Below are 22,370 nucleotides of genomic sequence, written 5' to 3'. Positions count from 1 at the left end.
GGCGGTGAACTGACATTCCACGGCGATTGGATGCAGGAGGCGGTGTAAATTAATGCAGCGACGTAATTGGCGGTAAAAACAACGCCGAGGTCTGACGTGCCGCGAGAGAGAGAGAGAGAGACAGGTATGGCCACGGATTGCGGCAGACCGCGTCGACAATGGGAAAAATATGATCGGCAGGACTACGGAACACAGTGTGACACGGCTATTGCTTCTCGAAAAAAGAAAGAAAAACTATCCCTGTTTCCGTCTGTGAAAGATCGCGCCGAACACAATGCCCGCTGAACAATAACCGCGCCAGGCCGGCGAAGTGCGAATCTCCTCGTCGTTCGTCGCGCGGATATTTACTTGATTGCGAATTGCTAATTTCCCGCGGGAGAACGCATTGTCCGCCATCAGGCAAACCGTATAATGAGCAGCCGTAAAAAGGCTTTTCACTCGCTTATCTGAATGCGCCGAGGAATAAGTAAACGGGAAAATTATTCCGGAATATTCATGGAGCTTTTGTGTCGCAGAAAATGCGAGATTGCAATCTCAGCATTACATGTGGCATCGAACGCGCCAATACTGATTTGTAATAAATGAATTTGTGCGTCAAATGTGCGCTTCGTAGACGCATCCATTCGTGTTACATTGATAGCAACTGCGTCTTTGGTGATTTTAAGACGAAAAAAGATTCTCGACGCGCTCGGTGACGTCTCGAGCGCAGCGGTTACTTTAAAGTTGCTAAAGAAAAACGAAGGAAAGCAGGAGAAACAGGAAACTCGAGTTTGAACCCGTCTTACAACGACTACGAGAATAAAGTGCGCTTGATATCGTACGCCAAGGCAGTCGGCTATAAACTCCCTCGCGAGGAGGCAGGAAGGCGCGGAGGAAACTTCATCTAGGCATAATAATTCAAGTTCAGCGGCGCACCATGGTCGCGGTATGGACCGTTGTGTAATCGTTTTTAAAGATGAAGAAAAAAAGGAACGTTGCCGCTCCTCTCGCGAGTCCAATGCGATCATCGGCGGCGCGGAATGACGAATCGCAGAGAAAAAGCGATCTCCAGTCAAGGTCGCGTATCGAAAGGTGCCTTTGCGCGCTCGGCCATTTCGTATTCATCTTGTCATTATCTCCGATCCGTCGACGAGAATGCCTGTATCGGCACGTTCTTACATAGTCCACGGATTGCATAGAGTGTACACCGACGCGCATGCAACGCGCGAATGCAGCAAAAATCACCGGGCTCCGAAAAGGTGAACCAGTCGAATTCCGGGTTCCCTCACTTTTCGCACGCGCACATCGCTCCTTTCTGGACGCACGACAAACGATCGCGACGTGAGAAAGCGTATTTGGTAAGCGACAGCTGATGCAGCTTTTCATAGATTCGATATTGCCACAGGGAAATTTCGTGATGATTAATCACCGGCGATTAATTACGAATTCATGTCAGCATATTGTCCTTTCGAAGAGTCAAGCGGTGTCTTGCGACTCAAACGCTCTTTACTTGAATTCTTCTTGTACTTGACAGCGCTGCACTCGCTTCATTTCATTCACTTCATTGCAATCTTTTCTACTAGTTTAATTATATTCTTTTTTTTATCGAATAATAAAGCGAGTGACAAAAAGTTGCAAGTTTGTTAAAATTCTAATTTTAGCCGAAGCGTATGAAGCAACGCAGGAAGTTTCTGTGAGACTTTTGTTGTCACGGCTGATAATTCAAATTTAAAAGCGCATAACGTAAGTCACCAACGAGTTTCTTAACGTTAATTAGCGATAGCCCGCTACGGAGCCGGTTGCACTATGTTCGCGCGAATAAATTTGACTATGTCAACTGTTTAATCTGACTAGCTTATGCATTGCGTATCTGATTCGGAACGAAGATTTACGGTCGAATCATTTAACGTACAACCGCAAACATTTGACGATCGTTACTTGTGCCTCCGAATACATTCCTCTGTCGCTCTGCTTAAATTTGCCGAAGCCACTTTGCGAATATATTCAAGTCGACATGTAATTACCACGTTATGCGGCCGTGAAAAAGAAACAAGAAAAAAGAGGCTCTCTGTGACAAACAAGAGTTGTGAGTAATCAATATTTATTTGCGTCGATATCTGTTAACTGAAAAAAAAACGTGGTTGCAACACTGAATTTTGCATTACCGTACGTATGAGGGTGCGTATTTGTTCTGCAGAAATAGAAATTTGATTAGAAGGTTTGTGCATCTGTGACGATAAGAACAGTTTGCGTGCGTTATATTGTTCTAAATTTGGTTTCGGATTTTTCTGGCGAGTTTTTAATTACTGGATGATCGGTAGCCGGCAAGAAACGGATTAATAAGATTTGATGCAATTAATTAACGAAATAATGGACAATTTTGTAATCTGTAATGCTATCTTTGTCAGACACAACATAGCACACATCTGATACGCACCGATATCAATCGATCGATGATGCTTGACAAAAGTAAATTGTAGCGAATCGCGGAGTGAATCACGTCCAATTCCCGTTAAATAAGGTAACTTGAGTCATTCCTATTAATTGCGAGCAACCAGTTTGATCGGAAGCGACTTTAATTGCCAATGAAGTCCCATCTTTCTACGAAAGATAATACATTCCTCTATAATTGATCGAGTCCGCTAATGAACGGGAAAAAAATGTTAAAACATGTGAAGTCATCATTCTATCGCAGCGTCTATCAATGACCGTATTGAGAATCCTATTATCTCGACTCGCTGTCATTAACGTGGATATCGTGAGATAAACTGCGATCGATACGCGTTGCACCGAGTGAAAGAATCATAAACTCCACTTGCGTGTTCAAAACAAAGACACTCGTAACTCACGCAAACCAGTTTGTTATCGTAAACTTTCTCCACAGAAAATGATGAAAACGAAAATTAACAGTCAAATCATTAAAATCATTCCAGTTTGTGCAGACGAGCGTAAAGTATCAGAATATCGACTGAATATCGTTTTTTCGTTTATTTAATTACGGTGCGTTATAATATTTAATTGGAAATTATTCACGTGACAGACGATACCAATTACACATCAGAAAGAGTTCGTTCAGGTGCAAAACTCATTGGATGCAAAGCTGATGCACTTGAACCGTCGTCGATCGCGACTGCTCTCGAAGAAGCGCGAGAACGCGAGCTCTCTTCGTCCTCGCGTAATTTCGCGTTCTTTGTACTTTTGCCTGAACCTTTTTCTACCTGCCACGGTTCGCCCGTTCCCTTCTCAGACGCTTCTTCTTCGCGCGATAAGGCTCTTATTAAGACTCTCTCCGGCGTGCAAAGTCCGGATTGGCCGAACGGCGCGTTAAATGAAGTTGCAATTAAGAGAGCTAAAAGCTGCACGCGGGGCCGGCGATGCCTTCTCAAGGCCTCGGGCCTCGCCGGAGCGTACTTCCGCTTCTGATTAGCTTCCTCTTTTCCCACATCGTCCTCGCCGAGCTCCCACTCTCTTCCCGCCGCCCTCCGCGCAACCACGTCATCCTTCCCTCCCAGTCCTTTCTCTTCCCGTCGTCCTTTTCCTTCCTTCTTCTTTCTTCCCCCCTCGGTTTCCCGTTCGCATCTCTCTCCTTGTGGTCTCTCTTTATCTCCCCGCTTGCGCCTTATCTCGCACCGTGGGAATCCGCGCGTGCGATTCGCGCCGCGAGAGAGGAAGTTCTCATTCCCGTTTCTCTTGCACCTCGCTTCTCTTTCTCTCTCTCTCTCTTTCTCTTCGCGTCATCGCGATCATTCCGGGCGCCGGCGCGATTTCGTCCTGCGGATCCACTTGTTGATCCTGCAGACGTCGCACCTTGCCATCTCGCTCTCGAGTTGCAAGATCAATGTCGCATGAATCTCATTCTCTATACCCGTGAAAGAAATTGGCTAGAGATGCTTATGCTACAATGATCACCGAGGTAGCGATGCAATAGTAAATGATTGGACGATCATGGGGAGGAATGCTGCAACGGTCGACAATTGTGCGCCGGACATGTCAATGATCGTTGACCAGGAATCGTCAAAGTGATCATTGACAGACATCTGCGAGTGATTGAAGTATACGTTCACATTTGCCACGAGTAAGCAGATTATCACGTGGTTGTTACGGTTCTTCTTGTAAGAATATTGTTGGCTAAGGGAGAACTGTTTGGAAGCACGTACAATTTATTTTTAATTCCTCTCCGGAAAGGAGTATGGAAAATTGTAAAAATTTTGTGGTACAAAACCAATCGTTATGAAACTTGACACAAACTTACAAGGGAAGGTTTTTAGGTGTTACACTCGGATTTCAAAAATTGTTTGCATGCAGGTAGGGAGGTCCCCAAATAGAAGAAAAAAAATAAAAGTAGCGGCCCAAATGCATATTTGCGCGCTACGTGCGCAATTTTCGATGTTAGGTTAATTACTCAAAACTGCTATTTCCAATCGAATTCTTTACATTTTTTATTTCACCTAATGCACATTTATATTGCTTTGAATACTTTTGTGTGTGTGTGCGCGTATGTGCTTCTGTGTGCGTGTGTGTACTTGTGTGTGTTTAGAAAATACGAGCGTCTAATGTAATCTCGTGCCGCGCGAGCACAGTGCGTATAAAAGGCCCATTGCTCAAAAATGGTATTTGCATCGTAACTTTTTTAATTTTTTACTGCAACTGCCAATGCACACAATTTGGAATCATTATACATTGCGCAAATCGTAGTTTGCTCTTTCTGCGTGATTTATTGTATGCGACTTTAAATAGATTTGATCAGAATCCATAACGAGGACATAAAAGATCTGGTCAAGGGAGGTTTTTAATTCTTTCAGTTTTAATTTTGGTTTTGATTTCTTTTCAAAGCGTTGTGCATTAGGTGAAATAAAAAATGTAAAGAATTCGATTGGAAATAGCATTTTTGAGTAATTAACCTAACATCGAAAATTGCGCACGTAGCGCGCAAATATGCATTTGGGCCGCTACTTTTATAATTTTTCTTCTATTTGGGGACCTCCCTACCTGCATGCAAAAAATTTTTGAAATCCGAGTGTAACACTTAAAAACCTTTCCTTGTTAGTATGAGGTAAAATATGAAGAAATCTAACTAAAATCGACGGCTAAATGAGTGGATCCCGGTCAAAAAGCAGAAAATGTGTCCAATGAATCGTGTTGCAGCAGTGCCATTTACCACTTATATAATCTAATTTTAGTCGACAAAGCTGCAGTATTTGTGAGGAGCCATTCACGAACAATGTTATTTTATCGCCAAAATTAGATTATATAAGTGGTAAATGGCACTGCCGCCACACGATTCATTGGACAGATTTTCTGCTTTTTGACCAGGATCCACTCATTTAGCCGGTCGATTTTAGTTAGATTTCTTCATATTTTACCTCATACTAAGTTTCTGTCAAGTTTCATAACGATTGGTTTTGTACCACAAAATTTTTACAATTTTCCATACTCCTTTCCTTCGGACAGCCGATCCGATCATTCGACAGTATAACGGTCGGATGTCTGCGTAATATCGACCTAATGCGGGCGCGGTTATGACGTAGTAGATACGAAGGACGATACTTTATCTGGATCCGCCAGATCGGCGGGGACGTGCTCGATTCGACGATATGCACGGTTAACGTACAGTGGTTTGCATAAGGTGGCAGGAGGAGCTGCAGGTTTGCGGACACGTGGCGCGAATAAATTTACGTATAAGATATACGTAATAGAGCTCTCTATTTGCGCTCGCTCACGTACACGATCGGAAGCGAAGGTGTGTCACGAGTTCGTTAGCGCGTCGGGGAATCTAGCGTGTAGCCGTTTTGGTTTCTCCGAGCGATTCGCGCTGATCGGCGGGACTCCGTCATCTTTGTGGCGGACGAATGACGTATTCGAGAACTACGAAAGTCTCTGCGCTGATGACTGAAGAATGCCATTATCCTTTACTTCGTTTCGTGGCGGTGAGGGAAATGAATACTTTGTGTGATTCCCCGCAATCGAAAACTCGGAAACTGATCGATCAAGAATAAAAAGAAAAAAAGGAGAGATTGAGCTTTATTAGTACATTACAAATTATATCATAAATTTTTAATATTTATTACTCCTTTTATACCATAAATTTCTGCTAATAACTGCAATTCTGTCAAGGTCTCCCAAGTTCTCTGAAGAAAACGTTCTGCATTCTGCGAGAGATGATATGCATAAGGAAATAGTTGTGTTCAGCACTTAAAGAAAAAAAAGAGGCAAGCTGCAGCTTAGCGCAACTGGCGATTGCATTTGCAATTGAAAATACGGCCATTAAAATACACCTTTCCTCTCGTCGATGCATATGCATGCGCTAATAGGCGCCCAGCAGGAAAATGATTTTCGATCTGAATGTGAGACGCTCAAAGTTCGAGCGTCAACGAGTAAACATGTTTCTTACTGCTCCTTACTGTCGACTTGATCCGCCGGACTACCTCTCTTTCGGCCGTCGATTTCAGGATCGGAATTCACCCGTTTCCCTTCGCGCGCCGCCACATCAGCTTGCGAAAAGCGTGACTTTAGCGCGATTTAGGACGTCAGGCGAAAATGTTTCGTTCGCCGCGTTCGCGTGTACTTTCACCCGAGCCGAGTCGTGCCGAATTGGCGGCTGCGATTACGACGGCCGATGAAATTTCCGTCGATTGTACGCGGAGTATGTGTTCGCCGTGTGCTCTCCTAAGTACCGTGTCTCGAATCAGCGTGGCCCACAACGATCTTACCGCGGCTTGCGCAAAGAAAGCAAAGAAAGTGTATTCTTGCTCAAGCACGTCCATGTTCTCCTACGCGATCGAGAAGCCTGGACAATGTCGTAATCTTCGAAGCTTGGCTCCTCCAAGACTCCAACTTGTTTGCAACTTTTGGAGCAGCGAGACACGTCGTGTCATGCTTCTTTCTCCACTGATGTTGATTTATTAATGTAAAATTGTGTATCAGTAAATAGCTGACTGCTCTCTTGCAGGACAAAGTTGCAACTCCACATTTCTTCAGCCTAATCTGTTTTCCTTATTTGCAACGGTGTTTTGGAATATTATGAATGTAATATTTTATGATTTTTATGTTCATTTTCATTTTTCATGTTTCTGCGATTGGCTATGAAGTAGACCAGTTTGGTATACGTATACAGTTTGATACATATAGATTGGAATCAAGGTTGCACTTATTCATTATTTTTTCCACTCTGGTTAGTTCGTAGAATTTAAGAAATTTCAAGAGATAAAGAAGGTATAAATTGCGTAATTCCGATTTAAATATCTATCAAGAACATGTTTTGCGAACTAGACGTGATATGTATCACAGATTGATCATGAATGTCAATCGGTTTTCACGTTGCATACACATGAATAACAAGAAATACATTTCAATATTGTAACAGACGCGCATCCAGCAGTTTAATTCCATTATATCCACAGAAAAAGAAAACACTCAGGCTTCTTGATCTTGACAAGTAGATTCTGGAATCTACTTGTCTCTTTCTTCGAACATCGCGGCTACTGATGGCCATGCCGCAGAAAGAAACTCGGATAGCGTTAATCGTATGTGTACATTCCACGTAGACGTAATATCAGAACAGACGTAAGACGAAGCGAAAGAAACTCCGCCGCCGAGACATTACACAATTTTACAACTCCGCGTGAATGCCTGAGTCTCGAGGCTCGGTGGTGTCTCCGTTTGCGGCCGCGTTCGGCTGCGGGTCGTAACAGCGAATTACCGTAAACTCGGGCGGAATCGCGTGATGGAGGGAACGCGTTGTCGCGCCCACGCGGGGGTCCGCGAAAAAACACCTAATCGTCCCCTTCGCTTCCGACGCAGAAAAGCAGCGATCTGGTGCGATCGCGGGCTCTGGGCTCGTTTTGGAGTCGTGGCGATTGTAAATCTCGCGCACTTGCCCCCGCGAGCCGCGCGGTTCGAGTATATATATATATATATATATTACATATATAAAAAATATATATTGTATATATTTTATATATACAGCGAGTAACAGCGCGCGAGTAACAGCGGCTCCGCGAGTACCTCTATCTACCTCCGCCAACCCTTTCTACCTTTCCTTTCACTTTCATCTATCGCGGGGCCCCGACTCGTGCACTCGGGCCCCTTTGGGACTCACTCACTCACTCACTCACTTACTCACTCACTCATTCGCCACCGCTGTCTGCCTGTTACACGCCTCCGTGTAACGCGCTTGTACGCGCCGTAGAAAAAAGGAATGTATTATTGAAGAAATGGTAAGAGCGAGAGAGGGGTACGGGCCCCAAGTACGTCCGATGTATCTAACGGGTGTAGGAAAAAAATTCGTCGGCTTAGCCTTCCTTTGCATTCTTCGTGGGTTTTTTCCTCAAGAGAGTTACGAGGTAATGAGGATATCGATGAGTTATTTTGAGAAAAAATAACTCATCGATATCCTCATTACCTCGTAAACTACTCAATAAATAAAGAATGTATGGAGCCTCAGCTACTTAATAAATAAAATTTCACGTGCTACACGCGGTTAGAGAAATTGAATATTTCAATAAGAACAAGCATGATTGACAATCAACATACACATGAATATTTTAGATTTCCACGGTGTTCACTCGTCTGCACGCGGAAAACGGTTATCCAGATTCACGCTCGCGATACCTCCAACATGGACAAGCTAATTAACGAACGGGGAAATTGATGTATACCTTCAAGAAGGCATCGTTCACGAGGCTTAAAAAGATGTGCTCGCTATTAAGAAAATAAACACGCTATTACTCGGCACGTTCATAACCGCGCATCGTAGTTACGGCCGCAGTTTGCTACCACGGTTTTCTAGCAAGTCGTAATTGCGCAAGCATCCGCGTTACGAGCGCTCCGGGAACCCAAGTACCCAAGTAAAAAAAAGCAGTTCTCTGCTTACGGTGATGATTAAATGAGATATTGTCTTACGACTTTATCCATCTTCACTTCGCTTCGCGTGCACATCAGAGATTCCCGAAGACCGTCACATTTTCTTCCAGCTACGCTTTTTCGATCCGCCTGCGACTTTCACTAACAAGGATGTTGAGACACCAATAGCTCGAAACTGAGTTCTCTCTCAGCGATCGACTCCAGCGTATTTTAAATCGCAATATATCCGCGTTATTGCACATTTCTTATCGAATCTGTCGATTTCAGGGTAACGGGAATATTAAACGCAAGTAGGGCGATACGGGTTTGCCTCTTGGTGGTTTTATTTTTTCCTACTTCCTCTTATACATTCCAAAGTAGGTGTCGATGGTGAAGGATGTTGGGAAATATATGAGAGATTAAACATTCCATAATAAAGGGACGTGAACCGTACATCCTCGAAATTACGGCAGTGCCCGCTTCATTGTACGTAACGCATGACGCACTGGAGCGATGCGCATCGAGGAGGACTGTAATTTCGAAGTAACGACTTGCGTTCAGATGTTGCACGTCCCTATTGTACCGCACATGAAACATAGCCGGTTGAGGGGTCGGGCCTTTCGTGCGACAGTGAAAGTGTCCCAATTTCGGACCGAGGGAAAGGGTTCACGCGACACGACGAACTACGTATTAATACAGTGTCCGCTCGTTACTGATACCAGGCTCCGACGTTTATTGTTCCATTACGCTTTGTTGCAAACGCATAAATACTCTACAACGAGAACACGTTCGCCAGCTAATAAAGGAAAACGTATGAAACGCATGGCATTATGTCACTTCGAAAATATCGACGTGTTAGAGAGAGAGAGAGAGAGAGAGAGAGAGAGAGAGAGAGAGAGAGAAATATATGTATATATATAAATATAGTAAGCGATTACATAGTATTTTAAACAAGTCGATTTTGTGCATCATAATTATTATTTTTGTCATTTCCTTTTTTATTCTTAACAACGTAGAGATATATTTCTACTTGATTGAGTGTTAGCATTATTATACAATAGAATCCCGTCAAATAAAATATCGTTACGAATCGAGATGAAGATACAAATAATCGAAACAATCAGAATTTGCATGTACTGCATTGTACTGATTGTAGTTTTTCTTTTCAATTTAATTCAGCTGAACCGCGCTTTTGTATCTTCTTCTACTTTTTTCACGAAGTAAATCCGTACACGCTCGCATTACGAAACAAAAATGACTCGTTTGTCACCGGTAATGTCCTCAGTTTTCTCGACTTCCTCGCGCGTTTTCACCTGCGCATCCGTGGCCGTCCACGAAGGCGGGCTTTCTTGCTTACATACCCTCGGTTACATGCGACTCGGCGCTCTCGTGTACACTGCCAACGTAATTTCTCCTTCGCCATTGTTACTCTCAAACGATCTCGCAATCATCGTCTCCCTCTTGTGACATGCTAATCATCCCCGGAGCTTGTTACGTCGCGCCACGGTATAGACGACTCGAATAATGAATTTCGTCTCGTTTTCGAGACGCGCCGATATAACATAAGACCGTCCGTCTCTCACGATCGCCCATTGCGAAAGACTCGCACGGTGAATTAGCTGGTAGAAAAATTAGCAGGCATACGCGTACATTAACAGACCTCGAAAATGTCTAATGCTCGACGCGAGTATAAGACTAAAATAATTTGTTAATTCCCGAGGTAGGTGGGTGTAATCGATCGCATACGGTGTGCATATTTAACGGCGGGCGTGGCGGAAGTAGCATTTATAATTAGCGCGCGTTTAATAATTGATTAATTTATTCTCGCTCGCGATTCCGACATTTCATAACCGTTTCACGCCGATTATATTAATTATGGTAATAATCGTGAGATAGAAACTTGGCGAATGTGTACCAATTGGACGCAGAGGATCACGCGAGCCGCACGCGAACGGTAATTCCGGTGAGGTAGCAAAAGCCCTGGCAAAAGCCTGGAAACGTGGATCCTCGTGGCGAAATGCGGTGTTTGCACCGTGACCGCAAAATCGCATAATCGTATAATAATAATATTATTATTATATACATATATATATATCGAACATTACGTTATTTCGACGAAACGCACGAGCGTACAATTGCATGCGAGTAGAGCACGGAGAGAAGCGCGAGCGTGTTAGAGAGCGACAAGCCTCCACCCACAACGTGAGATCATTGCGATTACGTAAGTGTCCAGCCCGCAGAGTGAAGCGGACGGGCATAAAAGTATCGTGTGGCACATACACACATGCACACTGCTCTAGTGGATGCTGTGCGTGTGTCTCGCCGTTGCAGTTCTCCGTGACGTGAATAGTCTCGAGATTATTCAGAGAGAAAGACGAGATCAATCGAGTCGAGCGGAAATCTGTCGTAGATATTTTCCGCGCGAATTGGTACCGCGTCGAAAGAATTTATGTTATAAGCAAAATTGTAATTCTCTAAGACAGCATCGCAGGGCAATCCTTGAATGCGGCAAAAGTAAAAGCTTCCTCGGGAGAATCACAAGCGTGACATGAAGGCGCGATCGAGAGGAGACGTTTCTATCCGGGATTTCTTCGGCGTGGCGTGGCGCAAATTATAGCACGATAATATCTCACTGGGACATAATGGGTGCGTCGTTAGCATTCTAACTGCGTTTAAACGTTACCTCGAATTAATTATGCGGAGCGTATAATCCGCCTCATTAAATTGGCGCGCAATTCGAAAGGATTACAACGAGAAGCGGGTGTGGTGATGCGCCTGATGGTGTAGCAGGATGCACTTTTCTCGCCTTCACTTATGTAACAGCTTTGTGTTACATGAAAAGCTGACGGAAGTTACCTTTTCCATACGCCAGCGAAACGGGGAACAATAATATCACGTATATCGTCTGGTGGATATTTCACTATAAAATCGTCGAGTCGTAATTTTCCTCCGAAAGGTAGAACGGATAATTTGGAATATTCTGACACGTAGAATTTTGAAATAATCAACTTTGAGACTTTCTGTTAGAGAGGAGAAGGATCGCTCGCGTCGAACAGAATTGCGTAACGTTTGACAGAGTCAGTGTAACATGTCGAAAATCGTCGCTAACCGCCGCGACGATTCCGTCACGAGCGATCAAGCGTGAATGATTAAACGAATGATCGGAGGTTTCGATCATCTGATCGATCTGATCGATCTGTTTCATCGGTTTACTCGAATTTGATCGGTACTTTTTCGGCAACGTCAGTAATAACGAGCGAGTAGATACACATATATCTGTTTGCAAAGGGAAAACGATAGACAGGGGAAACGATGGAAATAGAAATAATTATTCAAGGCTGTCACGCGGCACAACAGAATTGCCTGATTAGTTATGTAGATGAAAGTCACGTTACGATTAAAGTGCGACGGTTATCGCGATAAACGATCGTGCGGAATTCTATGCAAGTGCCGTATGCTGCGCTTCCGGCGATCGCAAATAGATAATACCTGCGAAATTGTCACTCGCGATGGAGGAATCCGTTATCAGAAGCAGCACTGCAGCGTCGATCTACCAACGGGAATTCATTTTTGCCGCAGTGGTAACAAAAATTAACGCGTGTTTAATAATTTTTTAAAAAATTAATTCAGATTTTAGCTTTTCACCTTTTCATTCGTTGACCTCGATGTTTCATTCTCCAAAAGTGATTCTCTAATTATGACTCGACTGTGCTTCATGTACGAATTAAACTCTCAAAATGTCAGAGATAATCCTGTCTCGTATATATAATTTTGAGAACCAAGATGAATTAAGAAGAATCCTAATTTTTCAGCTGTTCATCGAACGGCTGCTAGACGCTTTTGGAATTCTTATATTGGAATTGTGCAGGAAATTCTGAATTTCTCGGATGCTGAATTCCCGCTGGCGCAGTCCGCGCTTTTCCTAGGAATGGAGGATGCGTTATTAGCATAATGCGAAATTGCAAAGAGAACGAGAGTTAATTTACCGCGAAACGGTCTTCGCTCGACATTCCTTATTTCCGCCTGACTCACTTACGCGCGATGGCAAGGCCACGCCAAAAGCAGTGATCTTGGCTGCATTAAAACGCACTCGCGAGGCGTTTCCGAGGTGGAGAATGTAAATGCAGCGTGAGAAGCTGCTCGCAGAAACGGCACGGCGGGATGGAAAAAAGTCATCTACATCTTCCGGCTTCCATTCCAGCGCGACGTTTTTTGCAAGCAGTCGCGACCTATATTGAAACTGCTTCGATTCCCAAGTTAATAACGCAGCTAACGGTGGAAGCACAGTCGGGATCGGGAGCTTACATAAGTCACGCTTATTCTCGTAAGGCTATGCATCTGACGCATAAGTGGGCATCCAAGAAAAAAAACTTTACGTGTGCGTAATGGCATTGTAGCGCAACATCGCACGTTCGCGTTTCGATGATTTCTACTTCTGCATTTTCACCGATCAATTTTTCCTCGAAGTGAATCTCAGAAAACAATCAGCGAATCTGAAGTAGAAACACCTTGACAATGAAGTTTGAAAAAAAGAAAACATTTTTATCTGAAACCTAATGCATGAAATTAATCGAAGGTACTTTTCGTCGATCCATTTCTCCAGAGAAATTAACGAAATTGTTAAGAAAAAATCTGCGCGACCTCAGAGATAACTTAACGCGGTTAGAGTATCGTACCTTAGGTACAAACGAGTGCCCTTCGGATCCGCAACAGAGTGACATTACTCGCTCGTCGAATGGGAAATTGCACATCACGGGGGACGACGGAGGGGCGGGGAAGGAAGAGAGATAGAACGAGCGCGACTGAAAGAGGAAGAGCAGGAAGAGCGAGGGGGTGCGGCGAGACCCCGCGAGTCATTCTTGCGTAACGCCTGCACGCGTGTCCCCTGCGTGTGTCCCGATGACGACGACGACGACGACGACGTGGGTGTATGTAGATCTTCCAAGTAGCGAAAGGTCGTCCATTTAATAGTGTTCTCGATCGCTCGCATGCAGGCGCGATCGGACCTCCGCAGATGACTAATCCGCGGCCATATAGGTGCCCCCATCCGTCTGTCTGTTCATTTGCTAGGCATGCACGGTGCATGCATCTCCCGCTGCGCAATAAAAGCTGCGACCGACGAGCCAACCACTCTCCGACATCGAGTGCATCCGAATCTGCAGCGGCTCGTTCCGTTTTCACTCGCTCGTCGCGCCGGCGACGCGAAACAGGATCACGCTTCCGAAAAGTCAGCGTCGACCGCAACCGTTACGCAACCGCGAAAGTATCCGGCAACTTGCCGGAAGATTCTCACCTTTCTTCTCTATCTCTCTTTCTTTCTCTTTCACGATAAAATGCGTTGCGTAAAATATCGACGGCTTTTACGTGACTCGGATTAATCTTTCCTGGGATTCAGCAACGAGGAATACGTTGATACGTTCACTCGGTGATCCGGAGAGACAATTTCGTTGCAAATATGTATTTTTTTTCTTTTTTTTCTTCATCGTGGAAGTCGATTATCTGATCGTAAGGATGAGTTTAGTAGGAGCGGTATCGCACTCCTTGCACGTAATCAAATTACTCGTATTATGGCGCGATTTATGTAACCCAAGCCGGCGCGGTGCCGTCACCGCGTACTTTTTCCCGGCGTGCAGAAGTCGCGGAGATCCGCTGCGACGAAAGCGCGCGTTAGCGCCGACATCTCGCAAAAGCCGAGGCCGAGAGACGCGCGGCGTCTCGCGCTACAATTTCGCTGAGTTCAGATTTCGATGTTACAGACGCGCGGCGCAGACTGCACGTTTATTTGTAATAACAGAAATGCGAGACGGCATTGCCGTGAAGAGTGTACCTTTTGCCCAACGTGTTCACGGAAAATTCTGCTCACCGCAAAAGTGCATCGTTTTCGGACAAATGGTTGTTCTCTTTCTGTTTCTCTGTCTTTCATATTTTAAAGACCTCGACTTAATAAAATTCTGCAAAATATCGCTATAATATCTGTATGGAGACGCGATCTAATATTATGATATCGACTGCGAAGAATATGGTGAATCAAGGAAGAGTTGAATCCCTGACATTCAATTGAGAAAAGTTTTGATTCATCGGGACACGTATATATCTATTTCTCGATGCCAGAATCACAATGTTCAATGCCAGAAAAATTAACGACATCGCCGTGGATCGTCTCGAAACATATGACGTTAATGAAACGATGCCTTTAATTAAGGGGGGAGCCTGCTTTAGAACGTTGAAAATAAGGCATAATTTTACGAATTTTTTTGGAGAAACTATACAGCGGATCATTATAAAACTTTGATGCATTTATTAGTACATGTTTAAAGATAAAAAAATTATTTTTTGATTTGAATATATCGCCTGTAGAGGTCGTCCTGGAGGCATTGTAAATTGGTGAGCATTCTCCTGCCTCCAAATTTCATCCAAACTGAAAAATTGAAATATTTTCTCGTTATTTATGAATTCCCATCGTCGATGAACCTTTAATATTCATAAAAACATTAAGTTAAACAATTAGTTTTGCATGAAAAAGTTCAAAAACTTTGCCTAAACATCGTACTTTTGTGTTCTAAGCTCCACCATTTTGGCACTTTTCAACTTTTTTCTTCTCTCTTTGGTTCATCGACGATGGGAATTCATAAATAACGAGAACATATTTCCATTTTTCAGTTTAGACGAAATTTGGAGGCAGGAGAATGTTCACCAATTTGCAATGCCGGCGACGCAGCTGCACTAAGATTTCTCCAGGACGACCTCTACGAGCGATATATTCAAATAAAAAAATAATTTTTTTATCTTTAAACATGTACTAATAAATGCATAAAAGTTTTATAATGATCCGCTGTATAGTTTCTCCAAAAACAATTCGTAAAATATACCTTATTTTCAGCGTTCTAAAGCAGGCTCCCTCCCCCCTTAATATACGGCACGCGGTCGTAGACTATTAATAATAATCCGAGAAAGTGATTCCTCCAAGCGTTCTCCAGGCTTTCTCGACGCGTCGTAAAAGTTACCGAAATGTTATCGGTAGCTCGTGATATTTAAATTACTTTCGAAAGATCGAGTGGATGGCCGTGAGTATCGTTGGCAGCGATCTCGTCGGTGTCGGGCGTAGGACAAGAGTGCCCTTTGGATTGTACGGCGGAGGAGGCGACGTCGTCCGTTTGAGAGAAACGATGGCGATTACGTAAGAGTACGCGGCATGGAGACGCTCGTGACATAAAGGCCGATTCATACACGCGCACGCACATTATCACGTACCACGTTCATGTTTCGTGTGTGGGTAGTGCGCCATGCGGAATCGGCGTAAAAGAATAAACCGAAGTAATGCTGGGCATTATGTACGAAGTCAGCAAAGAAGTAAATTAAAGCAAGCGAGTTGCTTACGCCGTAAAGTTATAGTTAAGTCAAATTAAAATCTCCGGGGAACGGAATTCCATGCGAAGCCTCGCAATGGTCGATTTTTCAAGATTTCTGCGTTGATTACTACTTCGCGCTCTCATTATGCAATGTTCAAAAGATTTTATCGCTGTTTCCTTGTTCTCGCGTTGTTCCGACTTTCATTAGACAATTTTAATATATCAGTCATACGCAGTACGCGTTCCGTGTGTCCGGAAATTTCACTGTTGTGCTAGTCAAATTTACTTAAACTCTATTCATAGTCTACACGGAAAGAAAAAAGTAGCTGCCGTAGCTAAAAACTGCGTGTGGTGGCTAAATTTCAGCCGTAATATATGGACAACTAACTAACATCTTAGCTGTGACACCTATTTTAATTAGTTGAAAATGTTTAGCTGCCTTATATGCAAGACTTAGCTGCAGTACATATTTTAGTTAGCAGTTATCACAACATATGTTGCAGCGATTAGTTGTAGCGTGCACACTACTTGTACATGGAAGACACAATTTTTGCTGTCGTTGCTAATACTTTTGCTGTGGCGATCAAACTGATGCTAAACCCGAAATATGTTCTGCAGCTAAAAGTGTACACAAGATAGCTACATTAATTAGCAATAGCTAGATCAAGTGAATCACTAACTCAATTATTTACCACTGCGCATGCGCAGCGCTGTTCGCGCCGCGTTTGCATGCGGCAGCGAAATAATGTTGTATCTGTGGCATATCGGTTAGTTCCGATAGCTATTTTTATGTTGCTGTACAATATGATCCTTACAGCTATGCATATTTTGCTACTTTCTTTATGTATTAGGTTAGGTTTCTCATTCATTATGTAAGAGGCGAAAAATAACTAGGAGACTGCCTTAGATTTGAACTCGAACTCTCCGGGATCCCTGGTTCACACGCCTAGGTCTTAGGCTGTACGGCCAATACTCCTACTGTTGTGATCAACTTGTTTTCATTTCGAGCCTTTATACGACCTGTCAGTCTCGATTATCTTTCCAGATCTTACAGCTCGGCCAGCCTGACATTACATTCGTCCCCGAATGTCTCCAAATCGTCGGTTCATTCCACTTGAGTCCCTCCCAACCTCCATTTTTGGTTCACTCTTCTGAGTCCCTCCCAACATCCATTTTTGGTTCACTCTTCTGAGTCCCTCCCAATCTCCATGTTGGTTCACTCCTCTGAGTCCTTCCCAATCTCCATGTTGGTTCACTCCTCTGAGTCCTTCCCAATCTCCATGTTGGTTCACTCCTCTGAGTCCGTCCCGACCTCCATGTTCAGGTTTCACTACCGGCCAGCTGCTTCTCAACTCCCTCCTCTCCGAGGGGTAGCGGATGAATCTCAACTGTCTTCGAGGGGTAGCGGATTTTATCCCACTTCTGAATTGTAAGAGGCGAAAAATAACTAGGAGACTGCCTTAGATTTGAACTCGAACTCTCCGGGATCCCTGGTTCACACGCCTAGGTCTTAGGCTGTACGGCCAATACTCCTACTGTTGTGATCAACTTGCTTTCATTCCGATCCTCTATACGACCTGTCAGTCTCGACTATCTTTCCAGATCTTACAGCTCGGCCAGCCTGACATTACATTTGTCCCCGAATGTCTCCAAATCGTCGGTTCATTCCACTTGAGTCCCTCCCAACCTCCATTTTTGGTTCACTCTTCTGAGTCCCTCCCAACATCCATTTTTGGTTCACTCTTCTGAGTCCCTTCCAACCTCCATGTTGGTTCACTCCTCTGAGTCCTTCCCAATCTCCATGTTGGTTCACTCCTCTGAGTCCGTCCAGACCTCCATGTTCAGGCTTCACTACCGGCCAGCTGCTTCTCAACTCCCTCCTCTCCGAGGGGTAGCGGATGAATCTAAACTGTCTTCGAGGGGTAGCGGATTTTATCCCACTTCTGAATTGTAAGAGGCGAAAAATAACTAGGAGACTGCCTTAGATTTGAACTCGAACTTTCCGGGATCCCTGGTTCACACGCCTAGGTCTTAGGCTGTACGGCCAATACTCCTACTGTTGTGATCAACTTGTTTTCATTACGATCCTCTATACGACCTGTCAGTCTCGACTATCTTTCCAGATCTTACAATTAGGTGCCACAACAAACCATTTTGCTGTGGTTTCGAAATTTATAGCCACGGCAGCAAACACAGTTTTAGCAAATCATGATTAACTACGGTAGCAAAATTGTTTCTTTCCGTGTACTCAAATTCTACTCAAGTCTACTAAAAAATCGCGACTGGCAGACGGTCGACAAGTCGGAAGATCATCACGGGCAACCCTGAAGATCTCTTCTTGAAGACGCCATGTAATTCTGATGATTCCAGTAGCCAGCACGGAGAGATGGGGAGGCGCGTGAAATGACGGACGCCGATGAAACGCTGGAAACACGCAGAGAGCACGGCGCACGCGTGCACCGAGCGTGCCCTTCAGATTCACAATGATGGAGCGTGTCTATTAGAGGAGGCGATTGTTCTTATATAATGAATGGATCATGTAACTAGCCGCTTCGCGGGCCGGGGCGGGCGCGAGGGGGACGCCTTCGCGCTCGCATGCACACACAGTCACACGCGCGCTCACACAAGGCCGCGCACCGCGTGTATCGCGTGCATCGCGTGTACCTGATGGACGCGTGTGCACCCGCGCGCTCGCGCGCGTACCAGTTAGAGCTACTCGGCTAGCTCGGTACTAAGTGCAGCTGAAAAGCCTTTTTACTTTCTGGCCTTGAACGAAATGTATCCGGTGACTCGGCGACGCCGGCGTTGATCGTGCGCGCGCGCGGGGGAACTTCTGTCGCTCCACCGTGCGAAAAACAAGTCTACCTGACGGCGTTGCTATTTTTGGTGCTTCGTGCTAAACAATGACCGTGGATCGTGGGTTGGCCGATGGGTCTAATTGCGCGATACTTACTCGCGTCGAGTAAAATTAAAAGCGTGGCGAGCCGATTCTTCTTAAGGGGGATGCGGAATCCCAACGTTCATGGATGATTCGGGTGATGATAGGGTCACTTGCGCGTCACTTTGCAAGCTTTTTGCAAGAGACGCGTGTACTTAGCTCGTCGTGTCTTCGCGAACTCGCGCTAATAACGTAGAGTAAAAGGAACATTGAACACGCTGACATTAAACACGTAATTACTTTGATTACCCGAGCTCTGTGACCATAATCGTCGCTGGTATTTCTTTTTGTCTCTCTTTCTTTTTATCGGGACGTGTACTCGTAGCGTTATCGTAATAGTTGAGAACGAATCGCGGATTCCGAGACGCAATGTATAATTATATCAATCTTGAGGGGGCGGGAGATGCGTTAAGATAAACTGCTGTATTTTTTACTAGAGGAAAGTCCCCGATTATGAGATACCATATCGATTTTGCCGAATGTAAGGAAATCTGTAGGCAGAATTTAAAAATGTAATACGTTATCTTGAAGAGAATTTAATAAGCTTTAGGTTGGTCAAATGAAAAATCGAATTTAAATATTATTTTTTCTGAAAATTAAACAAATTTGAAAAAAGAGCTTTACGCAAGATCGCGAAAGTGTGCTCCTAATATAAGATACCTCGAGAAATCGGTGTTAAAAGTGCAAAATACATCAGTATTGCAAGTAAAAAACTTTATTAGATATTTTTATAAAAATACTGCTGCCACAGCCTTCGCCAAATCTTCACGATTCCACTGTCGACGCTTCCTCGTTTCTCTAACCTCCATAGTCAGATTCTATAAAAATTAAATACACAAAAATTCGTAATATAAATTCGTATTAACTTTTCTTTAACCTTAAGTAGTATTTTCTTTCTTTTTATTACACTACATACTCTTCATATTCGAGCAATAATTATCTCATATTAAGAGTACCCTGAATATCTCATTATACGAGCCACGCGCCTAGCGGTTCCGCGATCATGAAATCTAACCTCTACAATTAAACAATTCAACAAATCGCCTATTTTCCTGTTACTACGATTCTACTCTATCATTGCATACTGAATTTATTGCCAACCATTTCTTTATTATGTAATAAACAAGGTTTAAAGACTTACCTTAAGTTCCTTTGACATGTTCACAATTTCACAAACCTTTTCTTGCAAAAGCTAAACGCAATAACGAACAATGAATTTTTCACTAAATACATTTTACACCAAAAGTAATAAGTTCATGGTGGAACTAACAGATGGTGCTCACTAGTTTAACAGAAACCCCATTATCTCATATTAGGAGCATATCTCATAATAGGGGATTCTCCTCTATTAGTTACGGCGTCCCTTTACAGCGTCAATAGCATTTCTGTTTTGTTAACAGTGTCGGAATGGGGAATGTATGGTAAAATTTAGAAAGCTGCGCGAGTACGCGCTTCCGGTTGCTCGATTCTTTCCCGAGTCGTCGTCCATCCGGTATTCGTTACGTTGCGAAAGGGCAGAGAACGGGCGGAGAACCTTTTTTAGAAACGAAGAAGAATAAAGCGATACAGGGAAGGAGAGGATGTCGGAGAGAGCACGTCACAGTTGACGGAGCGATGCGCAAGAGGGAGAGCGTGAGAGACCAGGTGGAAAATGGCGATTCGAAATCGAGGAAAGGTGTGAGTCACCTCACGGTTTCACGGGGTGTCATAACCCTGCCCCAGGCTGCTGGCGTTTTCGTTCCCGAGACGCGAAACACAATGCGCGGCGGCGGTACGGGAAGTCAGCGAACCGCGAAGCTATTCTTGGACGACGGAAACGTAGACGCGATCCCGATTCGACTGTCCGCGAATCGAACGAAAACTGGTTCGCGTTGAAAATAGGCGCGTGCTTTCCTTTCAGCCAGCACGTGCTTCTTTCGAAATGGCAGCTTGCGATGGCAGCTTTATCCTCGCGAATGAAGAAGTTGGTGGGAGGTATTCTTCATGAAAAGTGAAATCTCCTATCTTCGTGCCGATTCAAACTGTTCCATTATGGTCCCCATAATGTCATCGGTCCCTATTGTCACTTCAGCTTTTCTACACGCTCTTTTTCCCGAGAAAGCTATATAATTATTGCTAAAAGAGCACGTACCGGTTCCATCACGTGGCCGAAGGAGAAGTGCAATCTTTATTGCTCGATAAATGTCGTTAACCCGAAAATCCTCTCGAGTTTCCCTCTCCGTTTCTCTGGTACTCGCCCCTTGTGGGGCCAAGTGTGCGGCTTCTGTGTTTTTTTTTTAGTCGCTCGTCTTCGCTTAATGTATCGTGAAAGATTGATGTCGCTGATTATCCGCGATCTTTTCGAAAAACCTTACTCCGGCAACCGACTTAACTGCACTCTGCGGTGCGGAATCGTTTCTCCGTGGGATATTGCTTAGTGTTCCAAACGAGTGGATACCGATGGCTCGATGCGCACTCGCGCGATTGTATACGAGAGCGGTATACAATGAGACCGCGAAACATAGCTATCCAGACTGGCGAAACGTAATTGGGCCCACAAAAAATGGAACGGAAACGCCTGGGCCCCATTACGGGTCCCGTAACGAGTTCTCTCTCCGCATTGCTCAATCCGTGCTGGTCGGCTTGCGCGGTTTGAACCACCTCACCTTAATCAGCGTTGTCACGATCTGTATTTTCTTTCTTTCTTTCTTCTTTCTTTTTTTAAATTGCTGCGCAAACCCGCAATGTCTGAAAACCATGAAAAAATGCTGAACATTGGAACGATATCGACTGTGTGCGACACAACGATGAAGATCGGCAACGAGGAGATCCGATCCCACTAATGCCTACACGATCTATGGATCTCTCGATCAGTTCAAATTTCTTTAAAAAAAAAAAAAACTTAATGTAGTATTATTACGGCCAATAAACAACTTCTTGCGATCTACATTCTGTCAGAACGCGATTCTCGTTTAAATTTATTGACACTTGCTGAAAAAGCCATTTTATTATTTGAAACAATAAAACTCGCGAAGAGCTTAATTGAACTAAAATAGTTACGCTCTCGATTATTTCGATGACATTTATAGTAACAAAAGATCGATCCCAAAAGGTATGACGTAACATCGAGTACATCCTATTCCACACACGTGTCCGCGAAATTTTGAAAAATGCTCTGACGCAACCGAGTTTAACGAACCGATCGTTTCCTACGATTAAGCGCGCGTTTTTCAACGGCGCGCGATCTTTTTCATCAGTCGATCCGCTACGCGGATCCGCCCTCT

The 22,370-nt window shown here is 44.2% G+C and overlaps 1 protein-coding gene across 1 annotated transcript in view; it reads left to right on the top strand.

Annotated features, from left to right (window-relative positions):
- Window positions 1–22,370, top strand: part of LOC105286345 (transcription factor Ken 2) — a 40,008-nt gene that overhangs the window by 7,401 nt on the left and 10,237 nt on the right. The gene's annotated exons all lie outside the window — the stretch shown is intronic.

The sequence above is a fragment of the Ooceraea biroi genome, chromosome 14 (assembly GCF_003672135.1).
Source record: "Ooceraea biroi isolate clonal line C1 chromosome 14, Obir_v5.4, whole genome shotgun sequence".
Lineage (NCBI taxonomy): Eukaryota > Metazoa > Arthropoda > Insecta > Hymenoptera > Formicidae > Ooceraea > Ooceraea biroi.
This window is presented reverse-complemented; position numbering and strand designations above follow the sequence as displayed.